A 21,876-nucleotide genomic window follows, 5' to 3' on the forward strand; every position below is an offset into this window, starting at 1 on the left:
GGATTACGGGCTGTAGCACAGGCGTAACTCGTACTAGGGGTGGCGGCAGAAAACTCACGGTGGTGACCAAGTTCAAACATGCATGGCGCTAACTTGGGCGGCAGTACCACGCACAACGGTAGTCATGGGTGGCAGTAGCATTGACACACACGGCGCTAGCATGGGCGATAGTTGTGCGAATGGCGCTGAGTAGTCATCGACGTTGGTCGCACGCGACGTTGGTCCCATGCGACGTTGGTCGCACACAGTATTGGCCAATGACGTTCACGCGCGGTGTTAGTCATAGACGGTGTTAGTCACGCGTGTCGTTGGTCTGTGTTCAGGCCTTGGGCTTGACCCAACCCGGTCTGTTTGATGCTTGGTGCTACATGAGCAGCAGTAAACCTTTGTTTGAGCTTCGGACCTGAGCCCAACCCAGTCCGGCCCATCACCGTTTGGTCTTCAGGGACTTGTCTAGCATTTTTCTTGTTTGGGGCACTTCGAGGAAGCTTCTGCTATATAAGGGTGGTAAACCCCATTTTATCATTTTATCTTTGGGTAAAATGGCTAAGGAAATTTAGAACTCTGGTGCGAAGCAGAGTACTCGGGTGAGGGTTGCAGGAAGTCCGACGAACGAGCAGAGGTTTTTGGTTGGGAAGAGAAAGCATCATCAGGGTTACTTTACCAATGTTTGAGAGAAGCAGGCAGTCTTTCAGCTAACACAAGGATTCCGGTAGTAGTTTTGAAGTATCGGAGAAGAGAAAAGGGGTCCAAGCCACAACAAGGGTTTGTTAGCGAACTTTTGGCTGCTTTCAAGGATTTTCTGGTAATTTTTCACCATCGAGAAGTAGAGGGGAAGGTGCAACAGTGGGTTTCTAACAGTGAAGAAGTTTCTCGATGAGAATCCGAGAGGTCGCAAGGCAGTGAACTGACACAAAGGGGAGATGAAAGGTCTCGGAGAAGGTGGATGGTCGCTAGGGAGACGAAGGGTCATAGGCAACCGAAGGATTACGGGAACTGAAGGGTCACGGGCAGCTGGATAGTCACTGGAGAGACGAAGGATCACAGGGCATCTGATCGATCAAGGCCAACACGCGCGGCGATAGGTTGCACATGACGCTCGTCGTGAGCAGCGGTAACCATGCCTCCACACCCACTCGACGATCCTTTCATGGACGGTGACAAGTCATACCCGGCTGTGGTCATGCTTGGCGACATGGCGATGTTCACACACGGTGATAAGTTATACGTGGTGACGATTACGTACAACGATGACTTGGGTACACAAAGGGTGGTGATCAATGGTAAGGCCGGGCTTATGAAGTCTTTTGGAAGCTAAGTCCTCCAACACAACTGTGAACCCTATGTTGTCTTGTGGAAGGGTGCTCACTGTTAAGAGGGCGTGCTCTCCATCATAGGCCAGTTCCTTACCAGAGAGGGTCTGCTTTGTATGTCTGATAAACTTGATCTAAAACCCTTCTACTCTCCTCTCATGTGAGAGCAGCTTTTTGGCCTATAATCATCCTCTTTTCCTCATATGCAAGAAGAGTGTTGGGGGTCAACTGTTCTCTTTTCCTCTGATGTAAGAGCAACTTTTTGACCTGTAACCGTCCTCTTTTCCTTAGATGCAAGAGCAACACTCCAGCACAACTACTCTCTTTTCTTCTGATGCAAGAGCAATACTGCATAATATATTTGTAACCTCCCTAATAATGGGATTTTGACTTGTAAATTGTAACTTCTTCAATAACAAGTTAAGCTTTGCTGAATTGTCTTGCTTGTTTTCTTTTTCCTGTCTTTTAGCACTTTATTGTTGCGCATTGAGTCATTTAAGCATGTGTCCAGGATAGTATTTCTTTAGGTATCGCCCATTGATGGGGGGCATCGCCTCCTCTCCATCAGGATGTGCCAGTATGTAAGCCCCATTTGGTGAGACCTTGTTGACTATGAAGGGGCCTTCCCACTTAGGTTCAAACTTCCCCTTGCGCCGCCCATGCATAATGATCGGCCTTTTGATAGCTAGAAACAGATCCCCACTAAAGAATGAGTAGACTTTGACTGACTTATCAAAGGCCCTCTTCATTATCCCCTGATTAAGTTTGTGATTCTGCTGAACTTCTAACCTCTTTTCACTAAGCGCATCTAATTCTTGATAATGACGCTTGACTCTCTCATCTTCATTTAGTACTTAATGTATGGCGACATGCAGCGAGGGGAGTTGAATCTCAAGGGGTAAAACTGCTTCACCCCCATAGACTAGGGAATAAGGAGTGGAATCGGTGGAATTTCACGTGGTAGTGCGATAGGTCCACAGCGCCTCAGGAAGTTTCTCATTTCAGTTCCTTTTCATTTTTTATACTAATTTCCTTAAAATGCTGCATAGGGTTTTATTGTAAGCCTTAGCCAAGCCATTCGCCCGACGGTGGTACATAGTTGAGTATTTCCACTCGAAACCAAATTAGTTAACAAAGCGATCAATGTGATGACCTCTGAATTGAGGGCCATTGTCAGATATAATTTGGTTAGGCACCCCAAACTAGTATATGATGAGATGGCATACAAAGTTGGCCACCGTGGCCCCAAGAACTTGCCTGAGTGGGACCACCTCAGTCCTTTTGGAAAAATAGTTCGTTGCGGCTAGAATAAAGACATGATGCAGTACAAAAGGAGGGTCAATAAACCCAACAATGTCCATTCGCCATTGTGAAAAGGGCCATGAGGCCATTGTAGGGTGTAAGGGTTTTGGAGGCTGATGAATAAGGCTCGAGTGCATTAGGCACACCTGGCACCTCTTGACATAGTTTAAGGAGTCAACAGCCATCGAAGGCCAATAATACCCCAATCTATGTATTCGTTCATAGAGCTTAGGGTGAACTAATGCAATCCACAAATGCCTAAGTGCACTTCTTCCAACACCTTATTTGCCTCTTGTGTGTCTACACATCTAAGAAGAATACCATCGAAAGACTGTCTGGAGAGAGCACCTCCTTCAAGGAGGGTGTACTTGGTAGACATTCAATGCACATTATTGCGCTAGGCATGATCTTCAAGCAATCTACCTTGCTTTATAAAATTAATGATGGGCTCTCTCCAATCTTCCACCTGCTCGACTTCCGCACATATTGGGTCAAAGAAATCCTGTTCCTATTTTTGAATATCAGCTCCTTGACTTTCTGCCATTTCTTGCTCACCTTTAATAACCTCTTTGGCTGATAGAAGTGCCCTAAATGGGTAAGGAGGACACTCAAGAAAAAGAATGCTTTCATCATCTACGTCAACTTCGGTCCTTAGTTTAATGTGTCTCCACTCTGCCACCCAAACGAGCATACGCCCTGGTGAGGACAATTGAATCAAAGCCCCGAGCTTTACGAGTGTATCAGCCTGTGAGTTTAACCACCTGGGGATGTGACTCAATGACACTTCATCAAACTGAGCCATATACGATTTGCAGTATCGTGATAAGGCTTGAGAGTGTCTTTTCTCACATCATAGATCCCCTTAAGCTGCTGAATAACCAACTCAAAATCACCATAGATATTGAGTTGTTTCGAGCCTCGATCAAAGGTTATCTCCAACCCAATTATAAGGGCCTGATATTTTGCCTCGTTATGGGAACCGGCTTCAGTGAGAGAGAAGGATAGAGGAAGTACCCCTTCTTTCAGAGTCACGAATACTCCGTCGATGTACATCTCCCACGCGTGAGCAGGTTCTGCACAGAATACTTCTTTATCAAGGAGGTCATTTGATAAAGGAGATTCTGTAGGTACAGGATGTGCTACAAGAAAATTAGCTAGGGCTTGACCCTTGACAGCCTTTTGTGGTACATATATGATGTTGAATTCTATAAGCAATAATGCCCACTTAGCAAGGCGTCCCGACAAGCATGGGCGTGTCATGAGAAACTTTACAGGGTCTGCTTTTGATATAAGCTTTACTTCATTATCAAGCAAGTAATGATGAAGCTTTTGTACTGTGAAGATTAAGGCTAGGCACATTTTCTCGATAGGGGGATAATTCTTCTCAGCCCCTTGCATCCTGCGACAGAGATAATACAATGTGGTTTGTTTTCCCTTGTCATTGTTTTGTGCCAATAGTGCCTCGAGTGACTTATCCAGAGCGGTCACATACAGGATGAGAGGTTTTCCCAACACTGGTGTAGAGAGCACTAGAGGGTTGAGCAAATACTGCTTGATGTCGTGAAGCGCCGCTTGACATGCTTCATCCCAAATGAATGGGGTATCCTTCTTTAATAGGTGCGTAAAAGGCTTACAGCAACCTGAGACGTTTGAGATGAATTTGCGGATATAAGCCAGCTTCCCTTGGAGGAACCGCAACTCTCGCAATGTAGTTGGTGGCGGCATTTCCTAGATTTCCTTTATCTTGATTGGCTCAACTTCCAACCCTCAGTGTCTAACAATGAACCCCAAGAACTTTCCTGAACACACGCTAAAAGTGTGATTCAACGGGTTCATCTTGAGCTGATGAAGGCGTAATCGTTCGAACACCATTTCAAGGTCTCGCATATGAGCATCGTTCTTTTCCGATTTTACGACCAAGTCATTCACATAACATTCCACCTCTTTGTGCATCATGTCCTTGAAGATGGTCATCATTGCTCTTTGATATGTGGCACTGGCATTCTTCAATCTGAAAGGCATCATTGTGTAGGAGAAGACCCCTTTTGGAGTCAACAATGCGATGGCTTCCTCATCTTTTGGTGCCATCAGTATCTGATTGTACCCGGAGTATTCATCCATGAAGGAGAAGATCTGACAGTGAGCTGCGGAGTCAATGAGCATCGCTATAAATGGCAACGGGAAGTCATCCTTCAAGCAAGTTAGTATTTAGGTCGTGGAAGTGGATGCAAACCCTAATGTGGTAGTTTTTCTTCTTGACTGGTACAATATTCACCAATCACTTTGGGTACTTGACTTCACAAATGAAGCTCGCTTGCCTGCATTTGGTCACCTCAGCATCGATCTGCATTTCGAGATCAGTCCTGAACTTCCTTGATTTCTGCTTGACAGACTTGACGGATGGATCGATGCCAAGACGGTGGATTGCAACTTGAGGATCTAAACCAGGCATCTCCTGGTAATGCTAGGCAAAGACATCTCGATTTGCTCGTAAGAAGGCAGTAAAATTCTCTCTCTCTTCTGATGACAGATTTGCCAAGATGAAAGAGGGCCTAAAGTAGGCTTCATCTCCCACTTTTATCTCCTCGAGCTCATTAGCTGTGGCTTGACTGCCTTCTTCCCATTCTTCTGGGGCCTCCTGCAACTCTTCATCATTGGCTTTGGAGGGCTTCTCGTTAACCTCTAATGAAGATACCCACATTCCTGACATTTCTTCTTCTAGTCAGGCTTTGTTATGGAACATGGTTCTTGCATCCTCGTCTTGCTTGCCAATGAAAGCGTCAACTTCGAGCAGAGCTGATGTATCCGGTTGAGGGAATTCATCCTGAGGTACCTAGGACGGCTGCGACTCAGTGATTGTACAAATAGTCAGTACCTCATGAGGATCTTCTCGGTGTTCCCTTGTCTCCACCCTACGTCTAGGTAATATGGTAGGTTGAAGGTCAGGTTTAGGTGGAGAAGGTTTATTTTGGTCTGTTGGCTGACTTGGTTGCGGAGCTGGCTTGGTTTGGGTGGATTGGGTGATAGGGATTTGATTGTGGAGTGGAGGTTTGAGGCTTAAGAGGTGGTTGGGTATATGGGGTCATAGGCATCCCAGGGAATTTGAGGATGGATGGATTGACTGGGGTATTTGGGCGAGGAAGGATCTCAGGGTATTTAAGGATGGGCGGATTGTTTGGGGTATTTGGGTGAGGAAGAAGTGGTGGACCAGGAAATTTCAGGACCTTTGGCTTCTGAGGTGGAGGTTGCAGCATTTTCCCCGATCTTAGGCTCATTTGCCCCGTGTTGAGTGATGCTTCCGAGCACCATGTGACAGGCTTTCTGAGAATAAAAGCTCTGCCCTCTCTATTCTCTCAGCCTTTGCTCAAAGTAGAGCTCAGGGGGCCACTGGGGTTTCTTCAGCTTTGACTTCTTATTCTTCTTTGTGGAAGAGGATGGCTCTGACTTGGCTCAAGCCGCCAGGCTGTCAACTACTGTCAAGAATCCAGCCTCTTAGGCTAACGTCTTTCTCAGCCGCCTCCGATGCATCTTGCTTATATTGGTCCCTTCGAGTTCTCTATCGAGGGCCTCGAAGTCTGAACATTCCTGAGTTGTGCCTGTAGCAGACATAGAAGAGGAAGGAGAAGATGAAGAAGGAGAAGAAGAGGGGTTAGTAGGTGAGGGAATTTTAAGGTCATTTCCCTCATCTGACTGTCTTGGACAGCCTTTTACATCATCACCAGATTTGGACCTGTGCAGGGGGTCCTTTTGGGTCTTTCCCTTACTTAGACCGTTGGGGGTGCTTTTAATGTCGTCACCCTCATTGGACATGCCCCGAATAAAAGATGGCCCAAGGATGTCCTCCTAATGAGATGAGGGAGGAAGGATGATCACGTCAAGGATGAAGTCCTGTAAGGTTGGCAATGGAAGAAGGTGCTTGAGAAATTATTGCTCAACGGGTAGTTGAGGGTTCTTGTTCTTTCGGTGAGCAGCCCTTGGCACGCGTCTCCTCCTAGTTTCCTTGGGAGGTGCTTGATTCGACTTGCTAGGTTTGTGAACAGCCTAGCTTGACGAACTGCCCTTCGCTTTAAGGTCTTGAGTCAGCTCTACCCCTGGTAGACTCTCCATGGCTGGGAAGTCGAGGTTTCAGCATAATCGGAGGCATCAACACGAGATTCTTGCATTGAAGCATTCTTGTGGATGGGAAGATTGACTTGCAGGTGTTCTTCTGCGACGACATAAGCAATGTGACCTCTTTGCACCTTCTCTGTGACTATGGCTTGGAACTCATAACATTCGCTCAACTTGTGGCCCCATATCTGATGGTACGGGTACTAATGATTCTTGGTTCCCTGAGTAAGGCGCATGGGCTGCCTTGTCAGCTTTGGAGTGACGAATCCCTATTGTAGTATCATATCAAACAAAGCCTGAAGGAGATCTGATGGCTACAAGGGAACGCAAGATGCCAAAGAGTTCAAGGTCATAATGTACAAGGAGAACAGAAAGTCTTACATCCGGCTCAGAAGGAGTCAATCATCAGAAGAGTGCGAGCCTTTGCTTTCCTCTTGTACTGTCACCGCGTGGGAAGCCTCAGTTGCCTCGAATGCTTTTTTTAGTTCTTCAAGCTTTATCTGACCCTTCTGATACAGAGCCTCGGTGAAATCTTTGAGTGTATAGCATTCCTCTGTTGGGAAGCACAATAATTTGCATTGTTATCGAGACCAGCTTCATTAGGGAACTTGGTCTCATGCAGCTCAATCATATTCTGCTCTAGTAGTAGTTGGAGTAGTGCGGGAACCCATTCCTTTTCAAAAGGATAGACCTTGTTATGATGCTTGGCCCAATAATCATCCCGATTAAGGTTCGCAGGTGGGGGTACCCGATTGTATGACTTCTACTGCTTGCCTCCTTGAGGTGTCATCTTTGTTGTGCCTACCCCTTTGGAGAGGTCCAAAGTCTGAGAGGCAGCCAAATTTGGGTCACTCAAGGTGACGACCTCACTGATTACTCCTTTTTGTTGATTGCCCCGAGCGTTAGTCTGAGAATTAATATTGCCCTGATTGTTTCCCAAGTTCACAGACTATTGTCGTTACCCGCCATGGTGGCATGACAGGCTCTCTATGCAAACCGACTTAGAGATCAACTCTGACATGGAGGTCGGATTGGAGGCCTCAACATGTAGAACAATCTCAGGTCGCATGGTTCATACACAGGATTGGACCGCCTCCTTAGGCATGGGCATAGGATGGAGAGCAGCCAAATCTCTCCATCTTGCTATGAATTGGTCCACGGGTTCATCTGGTTCCTGGATCAAGGTGAGAAGAGCGATGGTTTGGACCTCTCTCTCGACCTCATAGAAGCGCTGGTGGAATAGTTGCTCCATCTCGTCCCAAATATGGACTGAATTTGGGGGAAACCGAGCATACAACTGAAAAGCTGAGCCATCAAGGGTTTTAACAAACTGACGAAGGAGGAGTCTCACATCAGTTGTTGTCTCGACATATCGCTTGGAAATACGTGATATGTTGGTGCGGGGATGTTATACCATCAAACAGGGGTATGGTTTTTGGTAGAGTGTAGTACTCTGTATACCCAAGATTCGTCTATTCTTCAGGCTATGGGTTACCATGGCGGCGATGTCTGCTTGTGAGATGGGGTGAGGGACAGAATTTTCCTATGAGATAGAAGGAGGAGGCTGCCTTGGAGCTGCATCACCTTAGTGATGGGAATCAGCCTCATGATGGGATACATTGACTAGGGACCGCATGCTTTCCATGTGATCAATCTTCTCCACCATTGCTTTCACCATCTGTTCAAACCTATCCATGCATTCCTCCTAGTTGTCATTAAGTTCGATCACAACCATAACACTAACCATTTCCTGAGGGCGGTCAACCTTAGGCGCAGTTGAGGGCTTCCAAGCTTGGCGGGTCACGTGCGGCAGATCTGTCAGAAGTTGCTCAACATGCCTTGATTGAACTCAAGTCATATATGCCTACCATGTGAGGACCAGTTCTCGACAGTCTTGGGACCGTGGCTACTAAGTGGTTGGGTCATCGTCTATACTGCTGACCACTGTGAAAGACTCTTGTATCTCTTCTTTGAGCTCTGTCATCTGAAGAGGGTAGAGGGGATTCTAGTAATGAGGGTCATCGGAGTTGGCTACCCCAACTGTTCGAGAGGCTTCCCTGGTCAGGATTTGCAGACCCTTGTCGCGCTTGGCTTTGAGCCTTTGATAGACCTCCCGCCAGACCAACGATTGGAACTATAGTTGGTCGACCTTTCTTGAGCAAGAAAGAGCCATCACCATCAGGTGAAGCAATGCGTGTGGGCCAGGAACTAGGGTCAACCTAAGCCAGGGAGGATGAAGGACTTGATCTCCCATCAGGTCTTTGCCCCGAGCTTTCGTATGAGCTTCAGAGACATGACCGAGCTGATGGGGTTGGCTCATGATGGTACTCTTGGGGAAGGTCTTCGAGTACCAAGGCCTCGAGGATTTACCCGAAAGAGAAGGGGTAGGCAGGGGAAGGATCGACTCATGATGGCACCTGAGTTGGGAGTGAGGAGTGGTCTGTGAAGGTGGGGAGTGTGCGCCCCTTGAAAAAGGATCACAGGTGCCTTGGGGGTCAGTCGGGGCTCGATCAAGTTCTCTGGCCGTAGGAGGCCGAGAGCTACGAGCAGGTGTCTGTAAGGGAACAGGTGGAAGTCTGCCCCTTACAGGGTGCTCTAGTGTATGGTGAGTTGGAGGACGAGGGGGTCATCTCCCGTGTGCTCAAGTTGGCATAGCAACGGCGATGTCTTGAGTGGTGGGATGCATATGGATGTGTACAGGTTTCAATCCAAGGACGCTTGATCTTGAACACTTACTCGAGGTAACACAAGGGTTGCCCCAAGGTGTAGCTCAAATGGATAACCCACGAGACTTAGGGTGTGTGCGTGAGGTGGAGGCTCCAGGGTCTCCGCCTCGATGTGTCAAGCCTTTAAGCATAGTGACCCAAGGTGGTGGAGGAATACAGGGAATAGCCTTGCGGCGACCCAAAGAAGCAACGGCAACTTCCTTCCCTTTTGCAAAAAAGGATTGGGTAGCTTTTCAGCGTTCTTGAGCAATACAACCGGCAAGTGATTTGTCGGTGACGGGGTGCATGTTGTGAGTGGCAGCAGATGTACTACCGATGCATAGTGCTTTGGTGGGGGTTCCACCAGAGCTAGGAGATGGGGAATTTGGGACCCTTAAGTCCCTTCTCACACCTATCCAGGTCAAGATCAGGGAGTTACACTGGGTCTTTACTCAGAAGGAAACTTGAGAACGAAGTTCGTGGAACTTGTTCCCCAGGGTTGATCGCGAATGCGGGGATAAGAAAATCCCCGATCCTGATGAATGGGTTAAGAAACCCGGATGCCATGTATGTGCAGTGCAGAAAAAAACAAAGGAGAGACTACCCAAACAAGGATGATCTGACAAAGGGGCAGTAAGTCCCCAATGGAGTCGCCAAGCTGGTTAGGTGCCTCGATCTCCCCCTTCGAGTAGGGTTTACCTAGTGGCACATGTCTCAAGTTTCAAGGGGAACCCGGGACTTGAGACAGCTCTCTCAAGAACCTTGTTACAAAGAAGGGCAGGTACACCAACCGCTGAGAGAGGAATTTGATGTGAAGCGGGACACACCTCACCTGGGTCTGTGACTTACTCAGGCTGACTCACGTGGGCACCTTCTTAGATCACGGCGGAAAACCCCCCAGTCGTTCAACTGGTTTGAAATCACCTTCCTTGACCGATACTCTCATGTTTCTGCAATCACACACACACGATTAATTTACAAGACAAGTGGGTCCAAAGATCCCACATTTTCTTTAGGCAAATGCACACAAGTGTGCGCATTCAAGGAAGAAGGGAAAGGAATGATGGGATGAAGATTGGGAAAGATATAATAGAGAATAGGGAAGAGAAGAAAGAGACATTTGACCGGGTGACCAGCCTAACATAATGACTAAACTGGTACGATGATTAACTTGACGTGATCGCAAGATGGGCATAGTAACTCAGACCGACACGGTGGCAATACTTCTCGACGATCAGAACCAACACCAACCAGCCTGACACAATGGCAAATCTGATGTGGCAGCACATGGTAACTCTGACTGGCACGCCGGCAATACTGCTCGACGATGAGACTACCATGATAGTACTAGACTTAACCTCCCTTAGTCAAACGAGAGACTTAACCTCCCTTAGTCAAACAAGAGAAGAAGAAGAAAGAAGATAGAGAAGAAAGAGAGGGAGAAGAACGAACAAAAAAAGAGAGAAGGAAAAGAAAAGAGAAGAGAAAGGAAGGAGAGATAAGAGAGAAGAAAGAAAGAGAAAGAAGAGGAAAAAGAAAAAGAGAAGAGAAGAAAGGGAAAAAGATGAGAGATTAAGAGAGAAGACATAAGAGAGAGAAGAAGAAGAGAACAAGGGAATAGAAGAGAGGAGAAGAGAGAAGTCGAAGAAGAAGAGAAAAAGAGGGTAGAAGAAAGGAGAAGAGAGAAGGAGATGAGAAGAGAAGAGAAGAAGGGAGAGAAGAGAGAGGAAAGAAGAAGAGAAGAAGGGAGTGAAGAGAGAGGAAAGAAGAAGAGAAGAAGGGAGAGAAGAGAGAGGAAAGAAGAAGAGAAGAAGGGAGAGAAGAGAGAGGAAAGAAGAAGAGAAGAAAAGAAGGGAAGTGAGAAAGAAAAGAAAGGAGAGAGAAGAAAAAAGAGGGAGTAGGAAGAAGAAAGAGAAAGAGAAAGAGAAGAAGAGAGAAAAAGAAGAAAGAGAAGAGAGAAGAAAGAAGAGAAAGAAGATAGAAGAGAGAAGAGAGAAAAAGAAGAAAGAGAAGAGAGATGAAGCAAGAGAAACATAGACAGTGATGGAGTGTCGTCGTCCATGGCAGAGGAGAGAGAAAGGGAAGGAAGAATAGAAGGCGATGAGGTCCCACCGTTCATGACCAAGGAGAGAGAAGAGAGACAGAAGCATGGACGGTGATGGGGTTCTGCCGTCCATGACAGAAAAGGGAGAGAGAAAGAGAACATGGACTGTGATAGGTTCCGTCGTCCATGACAGGAGAGAGAGAAAAGAAAAAGAGAAAAGAAAAAGACATGCACAGCGATAGACATCATCATGCGTGTTGGAAGGGACTCAGACGCAACGCCGCTTGCTACTTGGGAAAGGGCTCTATTCAATGTCCTTGTCAGAGATTGGGAGAAGAAACGTCGTGCACGGTGATAAGCATCGCCATGTGAGACATGGGGCAAGAGAAACTTAGACAAAGGCCTGGCCCGCCACTCGGGTTATGACCCGGCTCAGTGAAGCGGGCTCGCCACAATGGGGATGAGTAAAGAAAGAAACCAAAGAAAAAGAAGAAAGAAGGGGAAGAAAGACATGCACGGCGATGGCCTATTACCATGCGTGTTGAGAGAGGAGAGAGATAGAAAGAGGAGGACAGAGAAAGATAGAGAAAAGAAGAAGGGGAGAGGAGAGAGAAAGAGGAGGAGAGGAGAAAGAAAGAGGATAGGAGAGAGAAAGAGAAGAGTGAGAAAGAGGAGGAGAAGAGAGAGAAAGAGGAGACAAAAGAGGAGGAGAGGAGAGAGAAAGTTACCTTCACTGAGGGATACCAGACTTTTTCTTCTCTCTCCTCTCTCTCTCCCTTGGATGTGCCCACAATCTCAATGTAAAACTCTCAAATTTTATTCATGAAATCCCCGCCCTTTACAATTAGGTTTAGCATGTATTTATAGAATTTGGCCCAAAACATGGGTGGATGCCAAAAATCTAACCTAATTGGTGATAATTATAATTTATTTGAATTAAAATAAAATGTAAAAATGGGTTAAAACTTACGGTTTTGCCCTTGCCCAATAATATGTGAAATTCCAAAACAGTCCTGCTGCTGCCCTAGAACGTGCGTGATCTTTCATGGGTGATTTGGGGTTGCTCTGACGTCCATTTGGCAAAAAGATGATGACTTTCTCATTGGGCTCAACATGACAATCGATTTGGTACCAACTTCGAATCACAGCTCGCGTTTTTAAGCCACCATCATGCAATTTGAAATTTGTATGAATTTTGAAAACTTCGGATCAATAGTGCGCTTGTTTCTTGATGTTTTTTCATGATTTCTTCGCTGAAGTTTGCTGAGCATATTGCCACAATCGTGTTGCAACAAACGCAGCTCCATTTTCTGCCCGAACGAAGATTTTGCCATCTTGGGTTTCTGACCGGAATCTGGAATCCGATGGCCAAAATTTACAGAAACTTTATCGGCTTCGTGCATGAAATCCGACTGTTCATCTCATGCGAGGATCGGCCCAGATGTAGCCTCATACCTTACGCATGAGATGAACTGGTCTCGTGTCAATCCGATGCGCGAGCGCCTTGATATGGTCGCTTGAGTGGGTCGTGATGCTGCTCATTTTCCTGCAACTTTGTTCACGAATCGTCATCTTCTCTCTACGTTTTCTCCCTGCTCGGACGTCGTTACGGGACATGCCACATATCAAAAAGCTTGTCTTGACTAGACGAAGACGCAGGCAAAATTTGAGCATAATCTGACTAGTAACGAGAGATATATGAGTCCTGAAAGTTTTTGTTCATGATTGTGCAACCCAGCCTCCTTTAATGGAGATTGGTGTAGGGAAGCCACACGCAAATAGCATGCGGCCTACCTCTTTTTAATGTTTTACCCATAACTTTATCCTAGAACATCTATTTAAGCTGAAAATTGACCCTTAGGAGTTTTCGATCATGCCGGACCCAATGGCAGTGGTCTCATGGCCATTTTACGTACCAAAAATAGAGTTCTAGTTATGGGGTTCATTTCAGGGTGCTAGAAGCTGATTTTTCTGAAACTGTTTATTTGTCTGTGCTGCCTTAGACATGTCGGATTGCAGGTGGCCTTTTGAAATACTTGGCAGGTGGCCTTTTGAAATACTTAGGAACATTTTCACCCGTTCTGGGGAAATTCTAGGACTGTTAAAAAATCCACTGTAAGTCAGGGCTTTACTGATTGGCTTCTCTTTTATTCTGCATCGAGGACCCAATGTTCTAAAAAAAAATGTCTTCAAACACATGGAAACTTTCTAGTTTTGATAAAGATTTTGGCGTTGGCCACTCCACAATGGCTTTAACATTATCTTGATCTACATGAATCTCTTCAGCCGATACCATGTAGCCTAAGAAGACCGTACGCACTTCTTCAAATTGACATATAACTTTGCTCCTTATAAGGATTGAAAGACCGCTCTTAGGACTTCTTTATGGGATTCATCATTCTTGCCATAACTCAAGATATAAACAAAATATACCACCACAAATACTCCCATAAAGGAGCGCATGACTTGTACCACTAGCCTCATAAATGTGAGGGGAGTGTTCGACAGCCCAAATGACATTATCAACCACTCATAGAGTCTATCTTTTATTTTGAAGGGCATCTTCCACTCATCTTTTAGGCTGATTCAAACTTAATGATATCTTCTATGTAGATCTATTTTTGAGAAAAAATTTGGACTAGTTATCTCATGGAGCATATCATCAAGCCATGGAATTGGAAATGGATATTTGACAGTGATCTTGTTGATGCCTCGATTATCTATGCGCATCTTCTAAGACCCATCTTTCGTTGGTTTAAGCAAGGTAGGAACTAATAAAAGGCTTAAACATTCTTCGATAAATCCCTTGCTAGGGAGCTCATCATCCGACTTTTGAAGCTCTTGATGCTCACCAGGACTCATTCGGTAGTGGGGTAAATTAGGGAGGCTTGCACCTAGTACCAAGTCAATTTGATGTTGAATATCCCTCGTTGGAACCCTTTGGTAACTCATACAGGGTCACATCCTCAAATTCATCAAGTAGGTCTTTCTCGGGTACATTGTGCTCCTCTCCTTATTGTTCTTTGGCTACAAATGCATAAATTAAATCTTTCTCTTTTTCTTTCACAAAAGTTTTAAAAGATAACAATTTGACATTTTTGTCCTTGAAAATTGAGGGATAGGAGAATCTCGTAAGGGCCAAAAACTTACCTTGAATCCCTCTTTAATGAATAATTGTTTTGTCATCCATCATGTACTTCATATTTAGGGTGGTCTTAGGTCCAAAGCTTCGAACCGCAACATATTTTATTAAACAAAACTTCGGTCCGAGGTCCAAATCCTCGAACCACAACTTATTTTTCGAAAACTTCGGTCCGACATTGCAGACCTTGGACCACATTTGGTATGAGTAAAAGGATAAAGGTTTGACGACTTTGACCTCGGATCAAAGTTTTTCAAAAAATAAGTTATAGTCCGAGGCTTCAAACTTTGGACCACCTTAAATATGAACTCTGCTTTGTCGAGGGGGTGGTCCGAGGTTCCCATCCTCGAACCGCTATTTTTTAAAAAAAACAGAACTTCTCGAGGATTCCATCCTCATACCGTTAGGCACTGGCCCTAAAACTCGAGCAGTACCCTACTAAAGAAATGATACAAAAATTAAATTAAAATGCGCTCCAAAAATGGCATCCTGAGGCGCAAATTTGGAAAAAAAATAAATAGCGCAGGTTGACTGTAAATGGTGAGCAAATCTTATTTTAGTATTTATTTTAGGGGACGTACGTAAATCGCTCTAAAATATGTCCTTCACTAAAATCAAAACCAATCACTACAAGAGACTTCCATCACATTTATTTACTACCACCTCCTAAAAAAACGTCCTCTCTAAAGATAAACCTCTCTAAACAAAGAACATGCTCTTCCTTTCCTAAAACACCTAACCTTATGTTTCCATGTTCTCATCCATCCCATACTAATCTTAAGCATAACTTTCTATTAACTCACAACCCTAACTAAAGACAAGAGACAAGCTTCCTTAAAAAAACATATTTATCTACTCTTCATGTTTTCTAAGCAGAAATGTTCCCGACATAAATAAAAAATGCAACCCCCTATTTTCCTAAAATAAATAAAAATCCTAAAAACTGACCTATAACAAATAAATCTGAAAATCAAAATAAAGTAAAAACAAATTGAATTTATCATCTCTTCATTTGCTAGCCCCCTCTCCCACAAAACAAACACCCCCTAAATGGTAGAGTTGTTTTGAAAAACCATTTCCCAAAAAATTAACAGAAAATCAACATTAAGGGAAATAAAAAGAAGAAGAAAATCAATCTCATGTCTATTTTGAGGCTTAAGGTTTGGAGAGCTTTTAGCAATTTGTTTGAAACGGTACAGGTAGCATATTTTAATTTTCTTTCCTTCATTTAGGTAGGACGGATGGATGGGTTGAAAGGGCGTCGCTTCCAATGGGGCCGGCTTTGGCTTTCTCCACTTTCTTTCCCAAATCTCAGTCCCTCTTTGTTTTATTTTTAACCCCAATCCAACACAGTTTTTCCTTATCTTCTTCATAAAAATATTTATATGAAAGAGTGTTTTGTGAGTCAGCGGACACACTAACCCGCACAATAAAAAACATCCATCTTTAAGATGAACATCCACAACTAAAGATTCATATCCAATGGATAGGAAAATAATGTAATAAAAATGTTTTAAAAATTTATTTTATCATTTTTATTTATTTTTTATATTTATGATCATCATAGTGTAGATCATGTACCACTACAAATTTGGATCCAAGATCGACACAAATAATGGGTGTTCAAGGGAGCCTACATGATAATAGTATGAGTCGGGGGACTCATACAAACCTAGTCATATATATATATATATATTTGGAAAAAGTTTATATAAGGATGCAACCTTAAAATGTAGAATTACAAATGCACCTCAAAAATCCATTCGAAAAAGTTGTTTTAATGTTAAAAAGCCCTCCAATTGATCATCTTAACTTCGAGATGTGTGAATATGAAATAATAAATAAAAATTTGAGTCCCAGAAATAATGCATCTTGCAATACATTTTCTAGACCGTCCATTTTCATGATTTTCATATGTTTATAGATGTACCTAATTTTTAACCATTTTTAGAGTTTAAAGTTTTATAATTAGGTATAAAAATAGATTTTTAGATAATCCTAAAAAAAAATTACACCAAAATTATATGTTATGATAAAATTTGACGGTGTATCTTAATTGGATTGTTTAAAGTTGCAACCTTATAGAAATCGCGCCCTATAAATTATGTTGTCTTTGCCATCTCGTAAAGCTTACAGGGCAGGCCCACTCATCCTCAAAAATATGGATGCCACTGTGACATTATCCAACCTCTCCTTACCTTTCAAAAAAGACGAAGCATTTGCAGAACAGCAGCAATGTTTGTTCGATTCGAAACCAGAGGGGTGCATAGCAAATCAGTTTGTGTGGCCACAAGAAGAGAGGCCCTCACCGCCCCATGAATTGCAGCAGCCACTCATAGACTTTCACGGCTTTCTCGATGGCGATACCACAGCCACGCAAGTTGCAGCTGAGCTAGTGAGGGAAGCTTGCACTGATCATGGCTTCTTCCAAGTCATCAACCATGGCATCCATCCGGAACTTATTGACGCCGCCCATTATCACACGGAGACCTTCTTCGCTAGGTCGTCTGCGGACAAACTTCAGTTTCGAAGGGCACGTGGCGAGACCTCTGGGTACACAAATGGTCATGCTCAACTCTTTTCGTCTAAGCTTCCATGGAAGGAGACTCTGTCCTTTGAATACATAGGCTTTCATCCTGATAATGTCGTTCACTACTTCTCCGACAAAATGGGTCCCAAATCCCAGCAAACGGGGTAAGTGCAATCTCCCCTTATCTCTCCCACACACGCACATGCACTCACAAACTAGGTATACAAATTTTGGTGCAGTTTCCTGCTAGTTCGAGTTGTTATCGATCCTCTCCATCATCCCTTGTTGACAATATATTGAGAAAATGTTGTATGTGTGATCCAGTTAAAGTCTAGGCTTTCATTCTCACCTAACGTATTCAAAAATCACTAATGATTTCAAAAACCCAAGTAGAGTCTCGTCAACTCCATTTAATTACTCAAAAAATATAAAAAACGATACAATGAACGTGTATATGTTGTACATGTGCATTTCTTTTTCCTACTAATATAAATTTTTTTTTTTTTTTTTTTTGTCTTTTTGACAATATTAAACTTGAGACGTTGTGCAATACTATAGGCACTTCATTTTACAGTCTAGGATTTAAAGTACACAGTGTGCGAACGAATCACACAAACACCGAACCTTTTAATTATTAATTAGATTGATGGCAGGCTGGTGTTTCAGATATATGGAGACGCTATGAACGAGCTGTCCTTGAAGATCATGGAACTATTGGCCTTGAGTTTAGGGTTACAGAGGACTGCATTCCACAAGCTGTTCCAAGGTTGCAACAGGTCGATCATGAGATGCAACTATTATCCTCAATGCAACGAACCGATTCTCACTCTTGGAACCGGCCCACATTCGGACCCAAAGACTCTTTTACATCAAGATCACGTTGGAGGACTCGAGGTGTATGCCGACAACAAATGGTAGTCAGTGCCTCCCAGATCCGATGCATTTGTGGTCAACATAGGTGACACATTGATGGTATGTACTCTTTCCCTCTCCCAATGCATTGGGTTAGGAAAATTACAAAAACTCCATAAGTTGGATGTTCTTTTCTTAATACTTTCAATTGAAAAGTCTCTCTCACCCATTACCCCAACATACTTTTTTCTGACTTGCCCTTCCCCAAGGTATTTTTCGACAATATTTATGATGAAAGTGCTATTATTAATTACTTATGCTATAGTCAAGAGAAATATTTATATTTATATTTCTATCTCTTTACCCTTTATTTCTCTCTTTAGGCATGCCTTCCATTTCTATTCACGGATCTCTTTCCCTCTCTAAAAATATAAATGGGTGTGTTGGATTCTTTCTCTAAAGCTCTCTCAAAAAATATGAATAGTTTTTTTTTCTTTTTCTCTAAAGGTCTCTCTCTAAAAGCATGAAGAGATTTGTTGGTTTCTCGCCCTAAAAGTAAAGGTCTCGCTCTAAAAGCATGAAGAGATTTGTTGGTTTCTCGCCCTAAAAGTATGGATGGGTATGTTGGTTTCTTTCTCTTTCTTTCCCATTTTTTTCCTCGCTAAGTAGATCTCAAACCCATTATGTTTCTAGACAGAGAAATTAACGTATTTACATTCTTAGATGGGGAGACGAATATGAATGGGAATTTCGGCCTAGAGAGAGGGGAAAAAAATGAGAAAAAGAGAGAAATAAGGGCATTTACATTAAAAATAATGCTCAAAAGTGCCCCGGGTGTCCAAGTGAGAAAGAAAGGTATGTTGGGGAGTTCAATCTAGAAAAAAAAATATGTTGGGTACTAGGTGAGATAGGCTTCTCAACGAGGATATTAAGGAGAAAATCCAACCTAGGGGGTTGTAATAATTTTGACTAGAATCTGTTCATGATCCTCCTCTTTAATTTGATCCTGTACCCTGGAAAGCTTGTTGCACTGGAATTCCTCTAGGGTACCCAAATCAACCTTAACCCATGGGCCATAGCTATAAGCTTCTTTGAATGCGTTGCATTCTAAGATCGTGGTGTGTTTGAGATAGATATGACAGAGAAGCGAAGGAAGGAGGCAGCTCCCAAATTAATTAAATAACTAACAATAGATTAAGTTTTGGTACCTAGGGTCAGCCAACTCAGTCTATTCTTCAAGGCAAAGCGGGGTAGTCACCTTCCAAAATCCATATTCGAGATTGGATTTTGCTTATAAAATTTAAATATTGATAATCTCCACTCCCACAAATCTGAAAAATAAATAAATTTTAAATTTTAAAATAGATGAATTTGGAGTTTTTTTAAGGTAAATATTTTCGTACTTCCTATTTTTGCTATCTATTTCTTAGGAGACTCAAGGATTTAGATTCTTTCTGACTCTATAAAGTCACTATGTTTCCTATAAGGAAAACGTTTATATAAGGATGCAACCTTATAATGTAGAACTACGAATGCCCCTCAAAAATCCATCGGAAAAGGTGGTTCCAACATTTAAAAACCCTTTGATTGATCATCTCGACATCGAGATGTAAATCCAAGAAAAATAAAAAGATTTTAAGTCTCAGAAATAGTCCATTTTACAACGTAATACTATTTTTTTTTAATTTAAAATTTTATAATTAGATATAAAAATAGATTTTGAGATAATCCTAAAAATATTTTACATCAAAATTATATATCATGATAAAATTTGAAGATGCACCTTACCTCTACAGCTACGGATGCATCCGTATGCCAACTGCGCCATTTCTATAAACATATGAATTTAGCTTTTGCCCTTTTTATTTTCTATAAACATATGAATCTTCCTTTTTAAAATTGGTGGAATACTATATATATATATATATATATATATAACACAAAATTTTAACACACGTGTCTATGTGTTTCTCACTTGTCACTCTAAAAATTATTTTTAAATTACTTAAGACACTTGAGACAATTATTTTCAGTGAAGTGCTTTATTTGCTACATATCCCTATTAGCAGGGAAGAGAGCAAATAAAAAGGGTAACGAGAGAGATGCATGAAGAGGTGCTGTGTGATGGGCAGTTGGATAAATGAAAAAGGCCAGGCGGAGGGCCTTGTGGTTCTTGTCTTCATGCCATTGGACGTGGGATTGTCTTCTACCCATTTATTATTATGCACATGCACTTGCTTTCTAATACTCCTCTTTTTTCGTCAAATTTATTTCTTTTTTCTTTTTTTGAGTGATTTATGTCAGAATTTTAAAATTGTACGTATAGTATAAAATACTTTGATTATAGGAAAAAATTAACATGGAGATCAGTCAACCCATTTTTTTTATTTTTTTCAAAATTACTTTTCAGTAAGCTATTTTGTTTCAATTTTTTTATTTTTTTTCGATAGTAAAGCAGTGCCCCAAGCTTTAAAGCACTATACTAATAAAAAAACTAAAAAAAATCAAAATTTGGATTGATTAAAGGGGTAATTAAAAACTAAAAAAAAACAAAATTCGGATTGACAGAGGAATAATTTTGAAAAAAAAAAAAAGTGGGTTGACCGATTTTTGTAATTTCTACGCATATGTAGAAAATTTCATATTTTTAAAAAATTTTAAAATTCGTGCATAAATTACCTTTTTTTTTACTAATTCAATAGAGAATACAAGCTCCTACCCATTTTTTCCAATAGTCTAGAGTTGGTGTTTTGTGTTAGTCGGGTAGTCTGAGTGGAAATAGAAACTACACCGTAGTAATTGCAGTGCAAAATGCAAAAACTTGGTATGTAACCGAACCTGCAGGCATTGACCAACGGAAGATACAACAGCGGCTTGCACAGGGCAGTAGTGAACAGGAGTGCAAGGAGATCCCTCGTCTTCTTCCTCTGCCCAGACCCTGACGTCGTCCTGAAGCCCCCGCCCCATCTCCTCGCCTTCCATGACACAACAACAAGGCTTTACCCTGACTTCACCTGGTCTTCCCTTCTCTCTTTCACCCAGAATCACTACAGACCCGATACTCAAACCCTCCCCTCCTTCGTTCGATGGCTCCTCCAACGCCCCACCCCTTCTCTCTCCAACAACTGCACATCATCATAATTCAACTTAACTCTTCTCTCTCTCAACATCACAACCCCAATACTCTCTCTTCTTCATTACCGCAATCATTATCTCTTTCTTCTTTAAGTATGTACCTTCTCTTTTACCATTTCTGGTTATTTAGGTATTTAACCTCTCTGTCTCTCCCCTGATTGTGCCTGTGTTTACCGTTCCATTACTTTTAACTGCTTCTCCTTTCCCTCCCTCGCTGTCTCTCTCTCAAGGGTGGGATGGTTCTGGGGAGGTTGCATGGGCTGTTTTGTACGTCTCGCTGCTGGATGACAAAAAAGAACATGTAAAGGGACTGCCATAAAGACAAAATGTGGGATGGTATGCGTTCAAGGAAGCAATGTGTGGCTTGTTTTTGCTCCTGCTTCTCTCTCTGGTGTGTGGCTTGTTTTTGCTCCTGCTTCTCTCTCTGGTTTGTGGTATTCTCTCTACGGCAATTGTACAACTACTTGTCGAATATCTAATGGAAAACTGTAGGCAGAGACCATTTCCTTTTTAGCACAAAGAGGTCATAATTGCTCTAATCAATGGGATTTTTAATGTATAGGCAGAGACTATTTCCTTTTTAGCACGAGGAGGTCATAATTGCTCTAATCTACGGGATTTTGAATGAGGTCATTGTAAATTAAAATTCAAACATTATCAGACATTTGTGATCGTCAAATCGGTCCAGAATCAATCTTGACCGTTAGGCTCATATGTTCATATAAGCTAGTAGGCTAATCACA

At 42.7% G+C, this 21,876-nt stretch overlaps 1 pseudogene across 1 annotated transcript; it reads left to right on the forward strand.

Moving 5' to 3' along the window:
* Positions 1-16,762: 16,762 nt before the first annotated feature.
* Positions 16,763-21,600, forward strand: LOC18426931 (gibberellin 20 oxidase 1-D-like; annotated as a pseudogene). The gene is made up of 3 exons (XR_016045053.1): positions 16,763-17,310; positions 17,800-18,118; positions 20,843-21,600. The product of XR_016045053.1 is annotated as a gibberellin 20 oxidase 1-D-like (transcript).
* The last annotated feature ends 276 nt before the right edge of the window (positions 21,601-21,876 follow it).

The sequence above is a fragment of the Amborella trichopoda genome, chromosome 11, assembly GCF_054954075.1.
Source record: "Amborella trichopoda isolate Santa Cruz 75 chromosome 11, AtrichopodaSantaCruz75HAP2 v2.0, whole genome shotgun sequence".
Taxonomy (NCBI): domain Eukaryota; kingdom Viridiplantae; phylum Streptophyta; class Magnoliopsida; order Amborellales; family Amborellaceae; genus Amborella; species Amborella trichopoda.